The sequence below is a fragment of the Hippopotamus amphibius genome, chromosome 1, assembly GCF_030028045.1.
Source record: "Hippopotamus amphibius kiboko isolate mHipAmp2 chromosome 1, mHipAmp2.hap2, whole genome shotgun sequence".
NCBI lineage: Eukaryota > Metazoa > Chordata > Mammalia > Artiodactyla > Hippopotamidae > Hippopotamus > Hippopotamus amphibius.
Window position 1 is genome coordinate 228517827 of NC_080186.1, and position 23263 is coordinate 228541089.

A 23263-nucleotide genomic window follows, 5' to 3' on the forward strand; every position below is an offset into this window, starting at 1 on the left:
TGCCAAAAAAAATTTTTTTTACGTAATACATTTTACACCATTATCACTGTTGTAATTCCCATCCTTGTTTCCAGTCTGTTAAGTTGTTCACTAAGTTTGTCATTAACATGTCTCTGCTCTTCTGGGCATATTTCCTTACTGTGCCCAGAAACTTACTGTGGTTAGTTTCATAATAGCTTCTGAAGTCATGTATATTTAATACAGTGAACATTAATAGTTGGTGTAGAAATAGTCTCTACTTCCACAATGACATATGCTCTTCAACTTCCTTTGAAAAACATGACTATGTCAGTTTTTCATTTTTCCATTTTTAATAGTGAGAAAAAGTGTGATATGATCATAAATGGTAACTCCTGGTCAATATTACATAGTGGTGAGATCTGTGATAAGCCTGAGAACCCCTGCTCAAAGACAGCAGCTTTTTAGGAATTAGGATTAGATATGCCTGAAAACCCAAAATAACATAGCTTAAATAAAATATAAATGCATTTCTCTTGATAAAAGCCCAAGAAGGCAGTCCTCAGCAGTATGCTGGTTCCAAGATCATTAGGAAACAAGGCACTTCCTATCTTAATGCTCTTGCACCCTCTATCAGCATCTTTGCCCTTGAGATACAGTGTGATTGTTCTGACCATTATATCTACCTTCCAGCCAACAAGAAAAAGGAAAACAAGGAAGATGGCATCCTCCCTTTGAGGACACTTCTTTCTTTCACACACCACTTTCACTAACATCCTATTGGCCAGAACTCCTGGTCAGACTTCACTGAAGAGGAAGCTGGGTCTTTAAGCAGCCATGTGCTCTGCTAAAAGGTGGAAGTTCAATTACTGTTGACAGAAAGGAAGACGAATACTGGAGAACAACTAAGAGCCCAAGTCATAAGACTACTCAGCTCCAGCTAACATAGACCATGTATGAATGTGGGCCTACTGAAACTAGAAATGCTAATTATTCAAGAGAAGTGAAAAATCCATATCTTTATGGGCAATTGTACAATTCTTAGATGTTGACAAGCAATTCAAAAATTTTTATGGCTTGAGAGTCAAAAATCAGTGGTCTACATCCTACCTAAGGGCACTACTTGTGACCATTTATATAGATAAGAGTATAGAACATCATGAAAAAGAGATGTGCTACGTCTTTATGTTTCAACATTTATGAAAAAGGGGAAGAAAAGGTTTATCATGGTAGTGGGAAGTTGCAGGTATTAACGTGTATTCTCTGGGGTGCCATTCACATGCTCCTTACCAGGTAATGACATGGGAAGGAATATATCCATGCTGATTTGTGGCATGCTTTTGATGAGGCTATCAGAAATGAAGTGATTCCATGCTTGCTTCAGCAGTACATACACTAAAATTGGAACAACATGGAGAAGATTAGCATGGCCCCTGCACAAGGATGACACAAAACTTTGTGAAATGTTTCGTTTAAAAAAAAGAAGAAATGAAGTGATTCAACATAAACCAACAGTCCACGTTGCTCAGGAAAGTAACCTAGCTTGGCAGCAAAACCAATCTTAAAACCAATTTTAGCTATTTGTTATCATTACAACTTTTATTCATTCAACATATATTTATTGAGGACCTCATAAATGCTGAGCTTATCTACACATTTTTATGACAAAAGATCAGGAGCCAGAGGACTCCATTCTCAGCCCTGTTTTCTTCATTGAGATATTAATGGCAGTGGTGATATTTGAAGATGACACTAAGCTAGAAAGTATGACAAATATCATGGATGACAGACATAGGATCCAAATTATTTTAACAGCTTGAAACAAATGATATGCTAAATTCAACTAATTGAAATTGAAAATGTCAAATACTGCACTGAAGACCTGTAGCAGACACTGTTCTTTGTCTACCCAATATCTTTCCACTTTCTTCTTCTTGAGAAACCCAAATTCTGCTTGGGGAATCAATGTATCCAGCTAAATACTCACTTTCCCTACATCCCTTGCAATTTAGAATTGCAAGATGACACACTGCTGGTTGAAATACATAAGCAGAAATCTACAGGGGGTTCTCTGGGGAAGCTTTTGCATTTCTGAAGTGGTCGGAGACAGATGACACCCTCCTTTTTTTCTCTTCCTTCATCCTGCCTTCAGTATCAGAGGTGATATTTGACTCGCAGCTATAGGGGACAAGCACATAAGAAAGGACAAGAGAATGGCAATGATAATAGGGCTTGACACTGTTAGGCCACTGGACTAACAATATACCAGCAATATGTACCTCTGGTCTTCTTACTGTGTGAAAAATAAACCCCTAATTATTTAAGCCTCTCTTTAGGCTTTCTGTTACTTGAAGCAGAATGCATTCCTGACACAAGTCCAAAATACCAATTGTAAGAGGAGGTAAACTTCACAACTATGAAGCAAAATCTGGTAGTTAACTAAAACCCTAATATACCAAGCCAGTATTCTCTTAATTTACTTTAATAGACATATAACATTCATAAACAAGGGAAAATCATATCACATATAAAGTATTGTGTCTAGTTTCTAATTCCTTGCAATACTCACATTTGCAATTAAGATGACCAGAAGACATGAAATCATATGAAAATGGCCAAAGGGATCAAGAACCATTTAACCCTGAGAAAGGAAAGTCTGCTGTAGACATGACAACTATTATTTAATATCTGAAGAACAGTCCTATAGTGCAAAGTTCAGATTTATACATGGCTCTAAAAGGCAAACTAAAAACCAAAGGAAAGTACAGAAGGTTTTGTTTAATATAGGAAAGAGTTTTAAGGCATGTACTTCTTAATATCCATCTTGATTGACATTTTTTAAAAGCTTGTGTTTTTAATATTTAATATAAGAAACACCTGACCTAGAGCCTGTTGTACTGTTTTGTATTTACATATACTCTCCTCCCTCTTTCCTCCTAACCTCTCTCCTTAGAACTGTCTCAAATGAATGATTTACTCAAAACAAGCTTCCTTTCAAATTTACATTTTTAAGACATTTTTGCATTCTTAAGACTGGCCTTAAGGTTAATAATAAAGTTATTAAAGTTGCAAATTTAAAACCTTGTTTTATTTAATGCAACAAATTCCTCTTATAAATCTTGTTATTCTACTTGTAAATCTAATAAATTTTATGTAAGCGTAACATATCAATCAACTGACATTAAAGAACTCAATTTCTCTCTTTTTTTATTGATGTAACTCACACACCATTAAAAAAAATCACCTTTAAAAATATATGATTCAGTGGTTTTAGTGTATTAGCAAAGTTGTGCAATCAACACTATTGTCTAATTCCAGAACATTTTCAACACCCCAAAAGGAAATCCCATACCCCTTAGCAGTCAATCCCCATATCCCCCTAAAATCCCTAGCCCTCAGCAACCTGTAGAGATTCCGTCTCTACAGATGTTCTTATTCTGGACATTTCATACAAATGGATTCACCTACATGTGGTCTTTTGTAACAGGCTTCTTTTAATTAGTATAATGTGTTCAAGATTCATCCACATTGTAGCATGCATCAGCACTTCATGCTTTATTTACTGCCAAGTAATATTCCATTGTCTGGATATACCACATTATATCTATCAGCTCATTAGTTGATGGTCATTTGGATTGTTTCTGCTTTTTGGCTGTCATGGGTAATGTTGCTATGAGTATTGTATACAAGTTTTTGTGTGGATATATGTTTTCAGTCCTCTTGGGTATACATACAGGAGTTGAATTGCTGGATCATATGTCAACTCTGCATTTTACTTTTTTTTTTATTGACGTATAGTTGGTTTACAATATTGTATTAGTTTCAGGTGCACTGAATCTTACTTTTTGAAGAACTGTTGAACTGTTTTACAGAGTGCCTACACCATTTTACATTCCTACAAGCAATGTACGAAAGTTTCAATTTCAATTTTTCTACATTCTTGCCACATTTGTTATTGTCTGTCTTTTTTTATTAAAGCTATGTTGGTAGGTGTGAGTGTCTCACTGTAGAACTCAGCATCTCTTAAACCATAAATCCTATTCACAAACCTATTCAAATTCCCTTAAACTGCATTGATAATTTCAATAATTGATATTTTTAAGCACTTCAAATACCTTACCAGACAAATGAACATGCAAATCTTCCATTAATCTTATAAATCCAATAAATTAAACTTACAAATGCAATAAAACTTAACTTTTTATCTCAAGCCTTTAATACTGATTATAAAAATTTTAAAGGTTTACATCTCTAATCTTTAAATCATGAGGCTGAATTCAATTATGGAACTTGATCAAAATGGAATCATTAACCTAATCTGTCAAATATCAAAATTTTATTTTAAATCCTAAATACTCATGTTATCTATAATTAATAACAATTATCTATAATAATTATAGATATTTAATGTTTATAACATTATCTATAATTTCATCAATAATTACTAAATTATTCCTACAATTATCATGAAAGTATCAATACTATGAGATTGACTCCCTTTAGCATCTTTTAAAATTTTAACTCTTCCTTGGGTTATAGAACACTTACTCACTAAGCAAACAGTTTTACCAGCTCTAATGAATTCTTGATCCATTCATTTATAATGAGTTGAGCACCAACTACGTGCCAGTGAACAAAACAGACCAAATCCTTTGCTATGCGCAAACATTTCCATTTCAAGTCGATGCTATTAGCATGACTTTAAAACTGTCACTAAAGAAATGGAAATGGGAGGAGAGGGAATCTTTTAATAGATGAGAGTTATGGTCTTTATACTAAATTGGAGGAAAAAGACAATAAATAAAGTAAATATGAAAATAAGATACATTATTGAAAAGTACAAAGGAGAAGAAAAGACAGAGAAAGGGGATGAGAAGTAGGAGGAGGAATCAGCATTAAACTTTTCAATAGGGCAGCCAAGAAAATCCTCACTGAAAACGATGAATTTTGAGTAATGACCGAGGCAAGTGAGGGGGCTACTAAGCAGACATCTGGGGAAAGAACGGTCCAAATAAAGAATATCAAGTGCAAAGGCTCTGAAGCAAGAGCATGCATGGAATAGCCAAGGATCAGCAAGACAGGTAAATGGAGACAAGTCACTAGGGGGATAGTGGGTGCAGATGACGTCAGCTAGGAATGGACTTGCAGGTCCCTGAGAGGATATCAGAAGCCACTGGAAGGTTTTGAGCAGAAGAGAGATGGGATTTGACTTAGGTTTTAATAGGATCATGCTGGTGTCAGTGTGGGGACTGGCTGAAGAGGGGCAACGAGCAGAAACACAGACACCAGTTAAGAGGCTAGTAAAACCCAAGCAGTCCCAGGGTGCTGGCAGTGGGGATGGTGAGAAGTGGTTTTGGTTATGCTGTGAAGGTAGAATTGGCAGAGACGAAGAGGAGAATCAAAGATAACACCAAGGCTCTGGCATGAGCAACCGAAAGAACAGAGCTGCCGTTCAAGGAGATGGGGAACACAAGGCAAGGCAGAAGTATCAGAGGCTCTGTTGTGGACCTTTAACTTTGAGATACTCATTAGACATCCAAGAGGAGAGGCCCAGTCGGCACTTGATACACACATCTGGAGTTCAGGAAAAAGATACTGTTTAGAAATATGTGTTTGGTAGTCATGAGTATACAAATGACATTTAAAGCCTTGAGAGTAATTCAGATACCCTGAGGAATTACTGTAGAAACATGAGAAGAGGACCAGGACTGAACCCTGGGCACTCCAACATTTATAGGGAGGAGATGGGGGGAACCTGCTGAAGAACCTGAGAAGGGATGGCCAGGAAAGTAAGAGAACAGCCAGGCACATGTGGTACCCCAGAAGGCAAGTAAAGACAGCACTTCGAGAAGTCAGTCACAGCTATGTCAAATGGTGTCTGTAAATAGGTGAGCTAAGAGGAGGACTAAAAAGTGACCACTGGCTCATCCTCTCAGCAACTGCATCAGCTGCTAGCCCTAGAAGAAGAGTGAGTTTCTCCAGAAGAATTCTCCCTGCCAGAGCCCAGTGTGAATTAGGAGTTTCCATTTAGTTCTCCTCTGGCACACGACGCTTATCTATATAAAGAGCATTTAGTCATTCAACAAAAACGTATTTATTATTTATTACTTGCCAAGTACTACTCTAGGCTGGCAATTTAACAAAAAGTCAAAAATCCTTTCTCATGGAGCTTTCATTTTAATAGGGGTGCGGAGAGGAACAGACAGTGAACAACGTTAAAAAGAAAATGTGTATAACAGGTTAGAAAGCACTAAGTGCGTATCTGGGAAATACTGTGGATTTGGCTCCAGACCACAGAAACAAAGTGAATATCGCAATAAAGCAAATCACATGAGAAAAAAAAAATTACTAAGTGCTACAGAGAAAAGTAATAGAGAAAAGGGGATCGGGAGTGTAAGGAGTTGCCATTTTAAATAGTGTGCTCAGAAAAGCCTCTCTGAGCAGAGTGGGAGAAAAAGCCACAGAGGTTTCTTGGAGAACAGCATTCCAGGCAGAGGGAACAAACACAGAAGCCCTAGGGCAAGAGGGTGCCTGCTCTGTCGGAGGAGTAGCAAGGAAATCTGCGAGGCTAGAACAGAGGAAGGGAAAGTGTTTGGAGAGACGCACAGAGAAGTTAGGAGAGGCAGCAGATGGGAAATGGTCTTGTAGGTCATTGAAAAGCCTTCAGCTTTCTCTCTGAAACAGAGAGCTTAGAGGGGATTAAGAAGAATGACATGAGAAAAAACAAAAAGAAGAACGACATGAGATTACTCTGGCTTCTCTTTTGATAATAAACTGAGAGGAGGACACCAGCAGAAGCAGAGAGCTAGTTAGGAGGTGATTGCAATAACAAAGGTGACGTTAGGAAAACTTGTCCAAAGTAGAATGTCAAAGAAGTTGCCGGTTCTTATCCAACAAATACTAAAGAGGCCAGGGAAGGGGTACCCATTCATTCTCTGCTTTCTGCAGGCTGAGAAGTAAAATCTTGGACCAACAATACTGTTCTGTTCTATCAGTTGGGGCAGGCTAACTGTTGTACCAGACAAACTACAGAATTTCTGAGACTTAATGCAATATACATGTTTGAGCTCATATAAAATCCCTCTCCTCCAAATGGTAATACGAGAATTTAGGATCCCGCCATCTTGTGGCTCTACCACATTCAGCATAAGACTTCCTCATGCTGCAGGGGAAAAAGCAGAAAGAATTTTACTTGGTAGGTATGGATGAGCCAGATCAGGACATGGCAAGCCCTTCTGCTTGAATTCCATTGGCCAGAACTCTATCATATGGCCACACCCAAATGGCAATCAAGGCTGGGAAACAGAGCTCCTCTGTGATCCCCAGAGGAAGGGGAAGCTGACCTAGTGAAGAGCTAACCCTTTTCTGCTCCAGTTATGAACGGCCGTGCTCTTAATCACCACACATTCCAAGACCTCTTTCTTCAATGCACCAAGAGCTAATTCCTTTGCAGATTTTTAAATTCAAAGGAGCTGGCTATTTGTGCACATCATTGTTTTCACTTACCTGCCGCAACTCTTTAAGCTTTCTGAAAAAGTCTAATTTTTCCTCAGCCTAGTCTAGAAGAAAGAAGCTGAAATGAATGAAGTTGTAACAAACTGAATGACTAACAAACTGCTTTGGGGAATACAGTCCACAACTGCTCCACACGCATTTCCTACAGTGCTTTCTCTGCACAATTGCTTTATATAACACTTAGAAATAGAAATAGATGGGGAACGTACTTTACGTGCATTAGAAGGGATATGTAAGACCAAGAACAGCAGAGTTGAAAGATATAGCTTTTAAATTACATTTGGGTGCACAGTCAGCTCTTAATGATCGGTGGGAAAGAAAAAGAAATATGGATAATATGAAGCAATACACAATATCTTTTCTGCACTGAGGAATTTAGTCACTAACACATATACGCCCATCTCCATTCAGTCTGATTTTCAGAGCTGGCCCCTGCTGTCATTTACAACAAATGATCAGTCAACGTTGATTAACTGACTACAGGTTACACTCATAAGACAGTTTTGAAGATATACCTTAAGCTGTAAAATAAAAACATTCCAGTAACAGTGTAAAATGCCCATTCCAATTAAAAAAAAAAAGACAGTTTGATTCTTTTGATATTCTTGTAGGCAACCAAGGTTCACACATGTTGTTGATAAAACATAACCCCTGGTGCCCCTCTCTGCTTATTTATTACAATTTTACTACAGTAGCAGTCTTCAGGAAATACCCAAAAAGCAACAACAACAACAAAATTTAAAACTGTTAGTGTATCATTTGGACTTAAAATGTAATGAATAAATCTAATGTTTTTACAAAATCTTATGTGATAGCCTATTAATAGAAGTGTCCTTAGTTTCTTCTCTTACCTCCAATGGATAAGCATTTCACAAAAATTAAGTGATTACCCAATCATCCTGAATGGATAACAAATTATACAGGTTATCTCTTCAATAGCAGGTATATCTAGGGGAAAAAAGATATGCAATGTGTAAAGGGGGGGGAGGGACTGATCAAGATTCTTACCATTGGTTATTTTATAGCTGTCCAAGGTAGGGTTGCACCACTATCAGAGGTGCCTAAAAAAATCTGTATTTTTAACATTTGTTTCCAGTGATTATTAATATCAGGCATGTTGGTGAAACACCAACCTAGTACAAATGTAACTCCTCCAAGAAGACAGAGCTTCCATCTGCTGAATTGTTTTGTAAACTTACAAGGTACACTAAACACTTACCAATACATAAAATTTAAAGTAACATAGTACAAATATAGTATATGCTAAAAATTCCAAAAGAATCATGACTGCTAAATAGCTTTACAATGCAAATTTTTTTGTTTTATTAATTGCTGTTTTGTTTTAATCACTTCATTAAAATGTAACTTATCTTGATGGTATATTATTTACTCATTCAATAAAATATAAATTATGATAGTTCTCCTATCTATTTGAGAAGCATTTTATCATGAAATGAAATCTATAAGAATTTTAATTAAATATTGTTTAGATTGGCCTTCACAGGAATTTGTGATGTCAAGATATCAATTGAATACACAAAATAAACTGCTGCACTTTACTTTCAGATGATAAGTTGATTCAGAAAGCAGTTCCATAACATTTAAAATCAAATTAATCATAGTTAATGTCATAATCACAGTAAGTGACAATCCACAGTTAAAAACAATTTTTATTAACATTTTCAAATGATTGGGGTTTATAAGGAAGATAATTATAATACTGATTGCTATGATAATTTAAGGGATATTCTCATTCCATATCTCACTTATATCCTGTCCTGGGGATATAAATTTTACAGACATCTTAGATATCTGAACAGAAGGATACCAAAAAGAAAATGATTTGTTTGAAACTCATAGTTAGCATTTTCAGTGCCAGAAAGAAATGAAGCCATTAAGGTTGGCAAGATATAGACATGGGATAAGGGTTGGTAGTCACTTAGTCAATGTACCTATGACATTGCAATCATTGTTCTTTCTCTGATGATAGCAAAGATATTTTTTAAATGTATATAAAATGCCCTTGAGAAAACATTTTTAAAGCATTTAAAGAGCAACTTCACAAAAAGTAATTCCAACAACTTTCCTAAAATTCCTTTTTACCATCTGCACATTTATTTAGCATCTACTGTTTGTAGGCTACTATTCTAGGTACAAAGGATACAAAGAGAGATTAAATAAAATCTCTGCCATCAAGGGTTTATCATTTCATTGGGAGGCAATAATAATTACCAGAAGCGGGACTTCCCTGGTGGTCCAGTGGTTAAGAACTCGCCTTCCAGTGCAGGGGACACAGGTTCAATCCCTGGTCAGGAAACTAAGATCCCACTTGCAGTGGGGCAACTAAGCCTGTGTGCCACAACTACTGAGCTTGTGTTCTCTGGAGCCCGCAGGCCACAACTGGAGAAGTCTGTGCACTGCAACAACGACCCAGCATTGTAGCCAAAAAAACAAAATAAAATAAAATATATGTGTATAAAATACATGTGCATAAAATATAAAATATATATATGAAGAGATAGGTTATATGTAAGAAGTTTCCCAAACTGCAGCTCTCTGGACAACTATATCAGAATTATATAGAGTATATGTTAAAATGCAGATTATTTATCCCACTATCTAGACCTACTAAATCAGCATCTCTGGAGCCATATTTCCAGGAATCTGCATTTGAACAGTATCCCAACAATTCTGCCTCTCAGTAAAGTTTGCAAGTTACTGGTAAAAGTTAAATCCATAACAGACTGAGTAAGAAGTTGCAGGTAAGGATTCAATCTTCACTCAAAGAGTGAAAAATACTGAAAAGAAATAAAGTTGTAATTATTCACAGGAGATGTTATTGTCTCAATTTAAAAAAATCAAAGAAATTCTGCAAATTACTGCAAGAAGAGTTTAATAAAGATGAAGGATACACAATCATTACAAAAAAAGTAATAACATCCCTATATTTACAATTAGAAAATGTAACTTAAAAACACATATACTAGAAAGGAAGATCAATGGAATAGAATCAAGAACTCAGAAGTAAGCCCAAACACATATGGGCACCTTATCTTTGACAAAGGAGGCACGAATATACAATGGAAAAAAGACAGCCTCTTCAATAAATGGTGCTGGGAAAATTGGACAGCAAGATGTAAAACAATGAAATTAGAACACTTCCTAACACCATACACAAAAATAAACTCCAAATGGATTAAAGACCTACATGTAAGGCCAGACACTAGAAAACTCCTAGAGAAAACCATAGGCAGAACACTCTATGACATCCATCAAAGCAAGATCCTTTTGGACCCACCTCCTAGAATCATGGAAATAAAATCAAAAATAAACAAATGGGACCTCATGAAATGTAAAAGCTTTTGCACAGCGAAAGAAACCATGAACAAGACAAGAAGGCAACCCTCAGAATGGGAAAAAATACTTGCCTATGAAACAACGGACAAAGGATTAACCTCCAAAATACACAAGCAGCTCATGCAGGTTAATACCAAAAAAGCAAATAACCCAATCCACAAATGGGCAGAAGACCTAAAGAGACATTTCTCCAAAGAAGACATGCAGATGGCCAACAAACACATGAAAAGATGCTCAACATCACTAATCATCAGAGAAATGCAAGTCAAAGCCACAATGAGGGATCACCTCACACCAATCAGAATGGCCATCATCACAAAATCTGGAAACAACAAATGTTGGAGAGGGTGTGGAGAAAAGGGAACTCTCCTGCACTGTTGGTGGGAATGTAAGTTGGTACAACCACTATGGAAAACAATTTGGAGGTTCCTTAAAAAACTAAAATTAGAACTACCATATGATCCAGTAATCCCACTCCTGGGCATATACCCAAAGAAAACCATAATCCCAAAAGAAACTTGTACCATAATGTTTATTGCAGCACTCTTTACAATAGCCAGGACATGGAAGCAACCTAAATGCTCATCAACAAATGAATGGATAAAGAAGATGTGGCATATATATACAATGGAATATTACTCAGCTATAAAAAGGGATGAGATGGAGCTATATGTAATGAGGTGGATAGACCTAGAGACTGTCGTACAGAGTGAAGTAAGCCAGAAAGAGAAAGACAAATATTGTATGCTAACTCACATATACGGAATCTAAAAATGGTACTGATGAACTCAGTGACAAGAACAAGGACGCAGATGCAGAGAATGGACTGGAGAACTCGAGGTTTGGGGGGCGGGGGGGTGAAGGGGAAGCTGAGATGAAGCGAGAGAGTAGCACAGACATATATATACTACCAACTGTAAAATAGATAGTCAGAGGGAAGTTGTTGTATAACAAAGGGAGTCCAACTCGAGGATGGAAGATGCCTTAGAGGATTGGGATGGGGAGGGTGGGGGGGACTCGAGGGAGGGTGAGGGGGAGTCGAGGGAGGGTGGGGGGGAGTCGAGGTGGGGAGGGAATACGGGGATATGTGTATAAAAACAGATGATTGAACTTGGTGTACCCCCAAAAAAATAATTTAAAAAAAGCAAACACATATACTATTTATAATAGGCACAATAATTATAAGGCTCCTAGGAATAAATCTAATAAAATATGTGAAAAATCAAAACTTTATTAAAAGACAGGGAAGATTTACATAAATGGAGAAATAATATGTTCATGGATGGGTCACTTCAATATTCTAAAGACGGCAATTCTCTCTAAATAAATCTTTAAACTTTAAGGCAATTCAAATAAAAATCCTAACGTAGCTTTTCATTAAAAAAAAAAAGCTGTTCTTAAAATTTACACTGAATACTAAAGAAGGAAATCCAAGGCAAGGGAAATAGAAGGTGGAACAGAACAGAGAGCTTATGCAAAAATACATGTGTGTGAGATCTTAACAAATGGGGGGAGGGGGCGGCGAAGATACCTACAACTCACATCACCGCAAAGCGCTAATCTTCCTACATATCTATGAAAGACCTCCTGGAAATTGATAAGGGGGGAAGAAAAAGGCCACAACCTGTTAGAAAACTAGAGAGTAGAAACAGTCTACAGAAATGAAATATAAATATAAAAAAAAATACTCTTATACATGCTGTCAGGAGTGTACATTAGTGCAAGCCTGTATAGAGGTAGCACCTAGCACAACTACACATGTACTTCTCTCTGAACCAGAAGGTCCACTCCTAGGAATTTACAGTAGTGCATCAAGGGTATTCACGGTAGCACTGTGTGTGGTGATGAGCACGAGGGCTAGAGCATGGCTTTAAATTCGAGCTCTACCACTTACCAGCAGTATGTTCTTGGGTAAGTTACTAAATCTTCCTGTGCCTCGGTTCCTTCATCCGTAAAATGGAGGTAAGAATAGCATCCATTCTTTGGGACGATGTGAGGATTAAATGAGTTAATCTATCTAAACTGTACTTACAACAGTACCTGGCACATACTATACATGAGTTAGCTATAAACATTAACATCACAAGACTACAAACAACCTACATATTTATCAATAGGAAACTTGTTAAATAAATCATGGTAGCGTCATACAACATAGATGTAAGAGAGGAATAAATAAGGTTTTTATGGAAGTATCTCAATATATATTGTTTAGTGAAAAAAAGTGCAAGAAATGTATATAGTATTTACTATTTGTATAAAAAAAGACAGAAATGGGAAGAATATGCTGTGTTTAAAAAATTATTTTTAATCTTTCAAAGCACATCAGAAAAGCATGGATGAGAAATGAGATAGAGGGAGATTTTTCACTGCGTGACTTTTTGATATGTGAGGCATATGACTGTATTACCTGTTCAAACATAACAATTTTTAAAAAAATAAATTTATTTATTGGCTGCATTGGGTCTTTGTTGCTGCATTTGGGCTTTCTCTGGTTGTAGGGTGTGGGGGCTACTCTTCTCTGTGGTTTCTCTTGCTGTGGAGCATGTGCTCTAAGCACGTGGGCTACAGAAGCTGCGGCACACAGGCTCAATAGCTGTGGCTCACAGGCTCTAGAGCACAGGCTCAACAGTTGTAGCACAACAAGCTTAGTTGCTCCACAGCATGTGGGATCTTCCTGGAGCAGGGATCGAACCTGTGTCCCCTGCATTGGCAGGCGGAATCTTAACCACTGCACCACCTAGGAAGTCCCCAAAAATAACAATTTAAAAACAAATCCACGTGGATTAAAGATCTAAATTTAATAAGAAAAAAAACACATAGATTTTAGAAAACAAAAGTGAGTATATTTATAACCTCAGAAAAAGAAAATATTTCTCATTTGAGAGGCAAAAAGCACAAAGCATAGGACAAATATTGATAAATTTAACTATATTCAAATTTTTTAAATTTAAGAATAACAAAAATCCTCATAAAATTAAAAGTCCTATACTGAGAAAAGATATTATAAAACATATAACAGGCAAATCAACAAGAAAAATATAAAATAAGAATGTATGACTAAACCAATGCTTATTTTTATAAGCAAGTGATATGAAAAAGCAATTCAAAGAAGATATCTCAATGACTAAAAAAATATAAAAAGATGTTCAGTATCACTAGGAATCCTGAAAATGTGTATTAAAACAACAGTGAGGGGACTTCCCTGGTAGACCAGTGGTTAAGACTTTGCCTTCCAATGCAGGGGGTGCAGGTTCGATCCCTGGTTGGGGAGCTAAGATCCCACATGCCTCAGGCTCAAAAAACCAAAACCAAAACAGAAGCAATATGGTAACAAATTCAATAAAGACTTTAAAAATGGTCCACATCAAAAAACAAAAACAGAAAACGGTGAGAAACAATTTCACACCCATCTGACTGGGAAAAATATAAGGTCTGAAAACATCAAACGTTGGCAAGGATTTAGGGAAACGGGAACTATTAATACAATGTGGTAGGAGTGTAAATTGGTGGGAGTGTAAACTGGCACCACTTAGGAAAGTCTGTCAGTCAGGGTCCTCAGTTGCAGGAAATAGAAACAAAGTGACTAAACAGAAAAGGTGTTTACAGAAAAGGTGTTTATTGAAAAATATTGAGGGCTTACAGAATCTCCACAAAGGCTGGGTAATAGGCTTGGGAAAGGTAGGAGCAAAGGCAAGCTTTGCTGACAAACGAGAGCTAAACTTATGCCAGTGAATCAGTCTGGGGGGTCACCTAGGCCACTAGCAAACACAACTTCTTGGGTCACCAGCTCAACTTCAGAATCCTGGGAGGAGGGGTGTCAGGGAGTGGGGGGATATCCCCTTGGCCCAGCCTCCATCATAACTGTGAGCTCTAGCTGCCCAAGGGGGTGGCAAAGTGAGTATCACGCATCTTCAGCTTCTATAACGGGAGGTGAGCGCTGTCTCTATGAAGTCATAATAGGACCTTCCTCAAATATAGACAGAGGGTGCAGATACAGGGTCGCCGAAAAACAGCAAATGTCCACAGAAGAGCACAATCTATTCTATGACCAGCAATTCCATTTCTAAGTATAAACCCCAGAAAATTTTCTCCATGTGTACAAGAAAATACTTACTTGTATTGACACATTGTCTCCAGAAGGGAAAAATTAGAACTAACCCAATTTTGTTCATTAGCAGGCAAATGAATAAACGGTTTAGTCATACAATAGAATATAGTAATTAAACGAATGAATAAGATCTACATGAATCAACATGACTAAAGAACAAAGTTGTAGAAGAATACATACAATATGATACCATTTACATAAAATTTAACATACAAAATTACAGTATATATTGCGATAAATACACTAATGAAAGTATAAACGCATGCATGTAAATGATACATAGCTACCTCAGGATAACTTTGGGAGAAAGAAAAGAATTAGGGGAGGGTGGAGCTTTAACTGTAACATTTTACTTCTTTAAAGAAATAAGCTAAATTTGGAAAGTATTAACATTTGCAGAGTGGACAATATCATTGTTTCACCCAGGTCCCTTTGGATCCCTTACTGTCTCAATAAATCACTTGCACACAACTTTCTGCCTTAGGTCTGCTTCTGGGAAATCTGACCTAAAACAATCTGTTAACATAAACTCCTACCTCCCCCAATCTGTGCCCATAACTCTGCCTTCCCTCTGTTGCCTATCGGTGAATGTGCATGTTCAGGTCTAAGGCCAAATTCCCATCCTGTGCACCAAATCCTACCCCTCTCACATACTCAAGGGCGTTACTACAACGGCTGTCCTCTCTTTGCAGCATTACCAGTTTTTCCTTGTCTTCTAAAATTTTCCAAAGCATACAAACATATTTTAAATGTCATCTATCTTTAAAAAACAAAAAAACCTCCTTAGACTCAATTGTCCTTCCTGCCATTACCTCATTTCTTCTTTTTATCACAGAAATCCTTGATAGAATTGTCTAAACTTGTTTTCTCCAATTTCTCTCTTCCCACTTACTCTTGAAACTCACCCCATTTGGATTTTCATTCCTTCTCTTTCTCCAAACCTGTTCTGGTCATGGTCAATCAAAGACTTCCACCGTGCTAAATCAAGGGCCAGTTTTGGTTCCCAGCTTATTGGGTGATCACTTCCCTCACCTCGAAACACTTCCTTCCCTTGCTATCATAAAGGTTTGGATTATTGTTCAGCCAATACTCATCCTCCGCACCCCTCCACTGTGGGTCACATATGCTTCCCACTCCCTTCTGATGCTGAACTTGGCTCTATGACCTACTCTAGGCAATGGAATATTAGCCAACTCGATGCGAGCAGAGACCTTAAATGTGCTCCGATGACGTGAGCAGAGGCCCAAAATGCATGTGGATTTTGGATTGGCTCTTGTACCTCCGTTATCGACCACTGGAAGATCTTCTACAGGTGGCGGATGACCCTTCAATCTGGGCTCCAGAATTAACACAATGGAACAGACTTAAGCTAAATCTGCAACCTACAGCAGAGCCACACAGCTGAGCACAGCCTAGATCTGCTGAAATGCAATCAATAAACCTGCTAACTCGTGGGCATGAGAACCGGTATATTGCTATAAGCCACTGCAGTGATCTGTTATACAGAACTTTTGTGGCAGTAGCTAACACACTTGCCCTCCAGGAAACCATACTCTCCAAACTCAGGACTGTTCTTCCTCATTCCCTGGCGGCTTAATAGTAGGGTGCCCAAGGATGAAATTCTGAAACCTCTTCTCTAGTCTCATTCATGGTGCTGTTAGCCATTCTCAGACCATTAAATATCACGTGGAAGCTGACTTCTCCCAAATTCATATTGCCAGTCCAGGCCTCTCACTTGAACTCCAGACTTGTATAACCAGCTTCCTACTTGACATTCCCACTTGGATATCTAATAGGCATCTTAATTTAAATCAGTCCCACAAACAATTTCTGATGACCCGCCTCCCAAGTGTCTTCTCTTAGTAAATGGAAGCTCTCTCCTTCCAGCTGATAGAGGAAAACACCCTGGAGTCATTCTTGACCCTTTTCTCCCCCAGTTCACACCCCATGTCAGATCCTTGGGAAATCTTGTTGATATTGCCTTCAGAATATTTTGTTTTGTTGTTGATTTTGGTTTTGGCCGTGCCACACGGCTTGTGGGATCTTAGTTCCCCAACCAGGGATCAAACCCGGGCCCTTGGCAGTGAAAGCATGGAGTCCTAACCATTGGACTGCCATGAGATTCCCTAGAATATATTTTTAAATTTTGACCCTCTTTCACCACTACCAGTCAACCTGGTCCAAGCCACTTTTATCTATCATCTGGATGTTGTAAGAGCCTCCTAATCAGCTACTTGCTTCTACCCATCCCATCCCACACCCATCCTACTCTCAAAAAAGTTACCATGGTATTCCTTTTAAAAGTTTCAGTTAGATGATGTCACTTATCTACTCAAAATGCTTCCCTTGACTCTTTGGTCTCACTTACTTACTGTCTTCACTCCCTCCAGTTCAACCACTCCGGCCTCCTTGTTATTCTGTGAATGTGATTATCTGGGGCACGCTCACGCCCTTGGACTTTAGCCTTACAGTTCCTGCTGACTGCAATGCTGTCACCTAGATAGACATACAGGCTTGCCACCTCATCTCTTTGCAATTTAGGCTCAAATGCCTCCTTTGACTGAGGACTTCCCTATCTACTTTAACATTGAAACTCCCCAACTTCCCACCTCCAAAAGCCCCTAACCCCTTCCCTTCTTTATTTTTCTTCACAGCACTTATCACAACATGAATACTTATATTTTACTCGCTTATTCCTCTGTGGTCTGTCATCCCCAACTAGAATGAAGGTACATGAAGGTACACTGCACAAGAACAGAGGATTTGTGTGTTTGTGTGTGTGTCTATTTTGTTATGTGTTGAATCTTCAGAGCCTGGAACATAAAAGCACTGAATATATATTTGTGAAAAGCATAAATCCAGTTGACCTCCTGCATACTTGAAATTTCATAATTATATATAGATAGGTAGATAGTGACAAAAACGCAAAGGCAAATACTGTTAAGCAATTGTCTCTAGTTCCTAGTAGCTAAGTCTACTAAATGACATGGTTTTATTATGAAAGCAAAGTTTATCTAAAAGGAAGGAAAACTCTTTAGTTTCATTGAAGCTGGGATTCTCTTAAATTTGAGCTTTCATTTTTCTGCTTTTTTTTTTTTTAATGAATGGCTACTATGGGGGTTCTCAGATGTTTGTATAAAACATTTAAAATCTCTTGTTGGGCTTCCTAGGTTGTGCAGTGGTTAAGAATCCACCTGCCAATGCAGGGGACACGGGTTTGATCCCTGCTCCAGGAAGATCCCCCATGCCACAGAGCAAGTAAGCCCGTGTGCCACAACTATTGAGCCTGCGCTCTAGAGCCCGTAAGCCACAGCTATTGAGCCCACGTGCTGCAACTACTGAAGCCCGTGTGCCTAGAGCCTGAGCTCCGCAACAAGAGAAGCCACGGCAATGAGGAGCTCGGGCACCACAATGGAGAGCAGCCCCTGCTCACTGCAACTAGAGACAGCCCATGTGCAGCAACCAAGACCCAACACAGCCAATAAATAAATAAATTTATAAAATAAAATAAAATCTCTTGATGCAGTAGGATTAGGTGGTAGAAGGCAACACCCGTACGTGAGGAAAACATGCTTGTGGCCCACTTGAGCATTCTCCCTACCTGCCCTCCCGGGTCGTCTGGACTCTTTTGTTGTGATTTCATGCTTATAACTAACAGCACAAACTCACAGGTCATCTTTGTGAGGTGCGTGGGTCAGGACTGCAACGCCTCAGTTTCTAGAAGACAATTCTAGTTCTTGGTTTTTGCCTCCTGCACAAGTAACCTCTTTGGACTTACTTTGCCTTCCAGCTATTGATGCCTGGATTCCAAATCATGAGAGCGCTTAGGAGCATCATGCCAGGTAAGGTAAAAAATAACGCAGCGCGCGCACACACCTGACATTCGTCCTCCCCCCACCACTCAGTCCAACGGTGGAGGAGAAGTCAGCGGGCCGCCGTGTGCGGGCTACAGCAGCTGCTGTTACCACCTAAGGGCAAAAAAGTTAACTTAGATCATATACCATTTCCTCTTCAATGCTCTAAAAGCCCCCTTCACTCCCCAATATGTGCGGCAATCCTCCAGGTTTTGATAGGCAGGGGATGGAGCGGACCCGAATTGGGCCTCTCTCTGCTGTTGGGTCTGGCCTCCGTTTTAGATACTGTATTAACCCTCCGAGCAGCCTCCTCAGGAGCAGGAGCTCCCCTTTCTTCCTCTCCGCCGCCAGCCTCACCCTCAGCCAGGTTTTCCTCATTTCAGATTTTGCTACAATTCAATCCTGAGTCATGCGTGACGACCGCGTTCCCACTATTTATGTGAAGCCTCGAGCTGACCCCAGGGGATGACATGTGTGCTCGGAAAAAAGAAAAAACCAGCACCGATCTCCCGAAGCGGTCCTCGGTACCCCCCCCCATCCCCCCACCCCCGTCCCGGGCGCGCTCCGAGCGGCGGGGCGCCGGGCGGGGCGAGCTGGGCCGACCCCTCCGGGGCGGGAGGCTCCTCCCCGCGGCCCCTGGCGGGCACCTGGCGCGCGGGGGGCGGGCGGGGGGCGGCGCTGCGCGGCGTCACGCGGCGGGGTGAGGGCGCGGGCAGGTGACACCCCGGCGGCCTCCGCCCGGTTTTCAGCTGGCTGGGCGGCCGGGGCGGCAGGGGCCGCTGTGAGCAGCTCCGCACTCGCGCCGCCGCCCTGGGCTCCCGCTGCCGGCGCTCCGGCTCCGCTCCTCGCGGGGTGAGTGCGGGGCTCCCAGCCGGTGGTGGGCTGGGGCCAAACTTTCCCGGGGCGCGCGGAGGAGGAGGAGGAGAGGGATGGAGGCGGGAGAGAGACCCCGGTGGCGGAGGGCCGGGAGCAGCTGGGCGGAGAGAACTTGGGCGCGGCACGCGGGGAGTGGGATCCGGGTCTGGGAGACTCGGGAGCCCGGCCAGGCCCTGCCTAGGCTCGGGGAGGTGGGGGGGGGGGGGGGCGCCTCGGAAGCTGCCGCCGCCGCGTCTGCGGGTGCCCGGGGTCGCAGCCCTTCCCGCAGGAGGGCGGGGCTGCCGCGCTCACCTGCTCCCTCCCTGGGCGCCCCCCGCCGCCCCCCAGCATCCCAGAGGGACGGTGGTCCCCGCCGCCCCCGAGCGCTCCCGGGGGACGCGGCCCTGCTGTTCAGGGCGGGAGGACAAAGGTGCTCGCCGGTGGGACTGGGAGGGAGAGGGACCTGATCGACCTTGACCGCGGAGGTCACTTTCCCAGCTCCGGGATTTGGCCTCGCCGCCCCCCACTCCCCCCGAATCCCGAAGCCCCTTTCGTTCTGCTTCTTTCCCCTCTGGGGCGCTCTTGTGTCCTCGAGGCCGGAATGAACGTGGGGCGCTGCTCTTGCAGCGGGCGCCGCCTCCTTGGCCCCCCGAGCTGCATCCTGTCCCGGCGGCGGCTGCTGGCTGAGGAGAGCGATGAGTACATAGCGGTAGAACAGGTCGTGCCGGAGGTGGAAATCGGAAAGCCTGCTGTTTCATCTTCCAGGGTATCGTGGGTTAGGAAATGGGCCTTCCCGCCCCTAATCTTTCAGCGCTGGTTCAAACTTACCGGATGCCGAGAAAGCGCTCTCTCCAGCTCCCTGGGGAAAATTGCGACAGGAAGGATCTGGTCTCTACCCCGTCCAGCGAGCTGTGTGGTTGGGAAAACAGGTCCCACAGTGACTGAAGAATAGTTTTGGCGAGCCAAGCCTTATTTCCTCTTGCTGAGCTATTCCCTCGAAAAGCATTTTCACTTAACCGCATACTCGCAGGTTACTCTTTCGCTTCTCGCTCGTATTGTTTAACTGTTGTCAAAGAGTCATCGGTACTTTGTGGTTGCCTCCGCCTTCTTACCCGTCACTTGATTGTTAGTTCCTTTACTTTGTAGTTTTTGCGTCTACTACTGGCCAGAATTTGTTCTCCTCAAGGTCACCGAGGATTAAAAAAGAATCTTTTCCCCCCCAATGGCAGACATTTATCGAATGCTTCTGTGCAGGGCACTGTTCTAAGAACTTGTATCAACTCCTTTAATCCTTGCAGCAGTCCTATGGGTAAATAAATGATAACGTTATCCTTTTACGGATACGCAAACTGAGACACAGGAACTTGCCCAAAGGCACACAAGTAGCAGGAGATTCCAGCTGAGGGGCGGTGGTCCAGCGCTGAGGCTGTTAACCCGCTGTGCATTCTGCCTCACCTAGAGTTCCTTTCTGCCTCCTTACTTTCCCGAAGTCCTGTGCTGTTTCATGCTTCACTGACCACGCTCTCATTCTCAGGTCCCTCTTTTCCTCCTTGTGTGACTTTGTACTCATTTAGGTTTTCTTTTCATAGAACTTTGTTACTTAGGTTATCAGTGAAAGATTCTGTGCTTTCCATGCATCTTATTATGTTTCAGTGTAGCATCTGTAATATTATTGCAATATTCCATTTGGACCTGCCCTGCTTTGCCCCAAAGCATTAATGTCACTTATGTCAGCCTCCCTCATCTTCATCGTAGTCACCCAGGTGCAAAACTCAGCTGTGTGTCTTACAACAACACGCTTCTCCCAATCATGAAACCTCTTCTGTTCACCCGTTCCCTTCTTCTCGTCACCAGTCTTCCTCTTCCCCACTCCTGAACATTGATTTGTCACTTATGTCATTTTTTACCATTGGTTAGCTTTTTTCATAAATGTTCACAGTCCACAGAAAGAATGTTAACAACTTAAGACTTTAACTCTTCAAGCCTTCCAACTAGTAGTTGCTTGATAAATGTTTGCAGGGTATGTTGCAGGATGAATTAAGGTAGCATATATTGGGTGGGTTGGATGTTGGTGGAAAACGTTTTAAAATTTTTGAGCCGGGTTTTCCAGGATGTTAAGCAGTTTGCATCGGCAGACATGGGGGAGCTGGCAGGTACCGTGGAGGAGGCGGAGGGGAGCCTCTGCCAGCTCCCTTGCTGCAGACACGAACCTAGCTATCACTGGCTACCCAGTCCATTTAGAAGTGGAATGAGGTAGGACCATATCAGCACAGAACCATGAATCCTAACCTTATCCTAGCAAAACAAGATATGAAACCATAGAGGGTTACAAGAAAAACCCAATTTCATTGAAAAATGTAACACATACACAAAAATGCATAAAGCATAAATGAAGAGATTACTATAGTACATATATTTAGCAGTAGAATGATTGTCTATATTCTGGCAGTAGATATGATATTTGGATGAGACTGCAGAAAAGTCAAATGGAAATCTTTTCTTAAAACCTCTGTATAAGGTAATGTGGGCCTAGACTAATCCGGAGAGGCATTGTTAAGGAAGACTTGGCTGTGCTTGGGGAGGTTTGAGGTGAGGAGAAAAGAAAACTGGAAGGAGGTACCAAAACGGTGAGTTTGGGGAGCTAAGAAGAGAGTTCTGACCCCCGCCCCACCCCGAGCATGATTTGACCACCATAAATATTTTGCCATTTTACCTTTCTCTCTCATTTTTAAATGCATGTTTTCCTACATCATAGTACATACAGAATTTTAGTCTTTTGTGTTTTCCTTATAATACATAGTAAGCATTTTTCATCTTGTATAATTTCCAAAACTCCTATTGTCGGCATTGTATTCCAAAAATTATACTGTAATTTCTTTAATCCTCTGTTGTTAGATAGGTGTATTAGCCACAATTATAAACAACTTAAGTTATAATAATGCTTACCTTTGCAGATATGTCATTTTACAAATTGGGATTTGTTTCTTTACTCTAGATCGTGGGAATGTATATAAAAGGAAGCCTTCTTCTGAGTTGAAGAAGTAAAACTTCTCTAATTTGTTTAGTTGCTTATTCTCCTTGGTGTGCTACATGTGCAAACATCAGCTTTAGAATATAGAAGAACGCTATTTACCAAACAAATGATTTTGGAGCCTTTGTATATACAGTAGCATGTTAAATTGAGAACTAATCTTGAGTGTCAATAAAATACACCATATAGCATGGAAAGAAGCATGCTGTAAACACATTTTTAGAGAGGAATATATCTTAGATATAGTTCTGTGACTCATCCAATTTGGACCACTCACATGTTATGAAAAAGCTGAACACTAATGCAGATTTAGCACTTTGTAAGATTAGTCTTTTTAAAAAATTGAGATTTTTCATTATTCCTATTGATTTAGATATATTAAAAGCACATGTTATTGCCTTGAGAAATAAAATGATCCTTTTTGTTAGTGATAAGGTTTTCTAAACAGACCATTATTCAGATGCATTAAGCTACCATGTAACATATGTCTGCCATTGTTAAAGACAAATCTTCAACCACTCGGAAAAGCAGCCGCAGACCTTGAACACCAGCAGCCCAGCTCCTTTGTCCCCTCTAATATAT

General features: G+C 40.6%; 1 protein-coding gene, 1 long non-coding RNA gene and 1 other non-coding gene across 7 annotated transcripts in view; 2 read left to right on the top strand and 1 right to left on the bottom strand.

Moving 5' to 3' along the window:
- Positions 1-1259: 1259 nt before the first annotated feature.
- Positions 1260-18784, bottom strand: LOC130857387 (uncharacterized). The gene is made up of 3 exons (XR_009054815.1): positions 18720-18784; positions 8325-8421; positions 1260-1353 (listed from the first exon to the last, which is right to left on the bottom strand). It is a non-coding gene; the product is annotated as an uncharacterized LOC130857387 (long non-coding RNA).
- On the top strand, positions 1334-1436 carry LOC130842685 (U6 spliceosomal RNA). Its single transcript, XR_009050512.1, has one exon. It is a non-coding gene; the product is annotated as a U6 spliceosomal RNA (small nuclear RNA).
- A 733-nt stretch (positions 18785-19517) lies between the features above and the next one.
- Positions 19518-23263, top strand: part of ELOVL7 (ELOVL fatty acid elongase 7) — an 80886-nt gene continuing 77140 nt past the window's right edge. For 2 of the 5 annotated variants that reach the window (XM_057742985.1, XM_057742994.1), the window contains exons 1-2: positions 19540-19647; positions 22646-22691. The gene's annotated coding sequence lies outside the window, so the exon portion shown is untranslated. Of the gene's footprint in view, positions 19648-22645; positions 22692-23263 lie in introns of all 5 variants that reach the window. The other 3 variants (XM_057742969.1, XM_057743004.1, XM_057742976.1) reach the window with 3 other exon arrangements.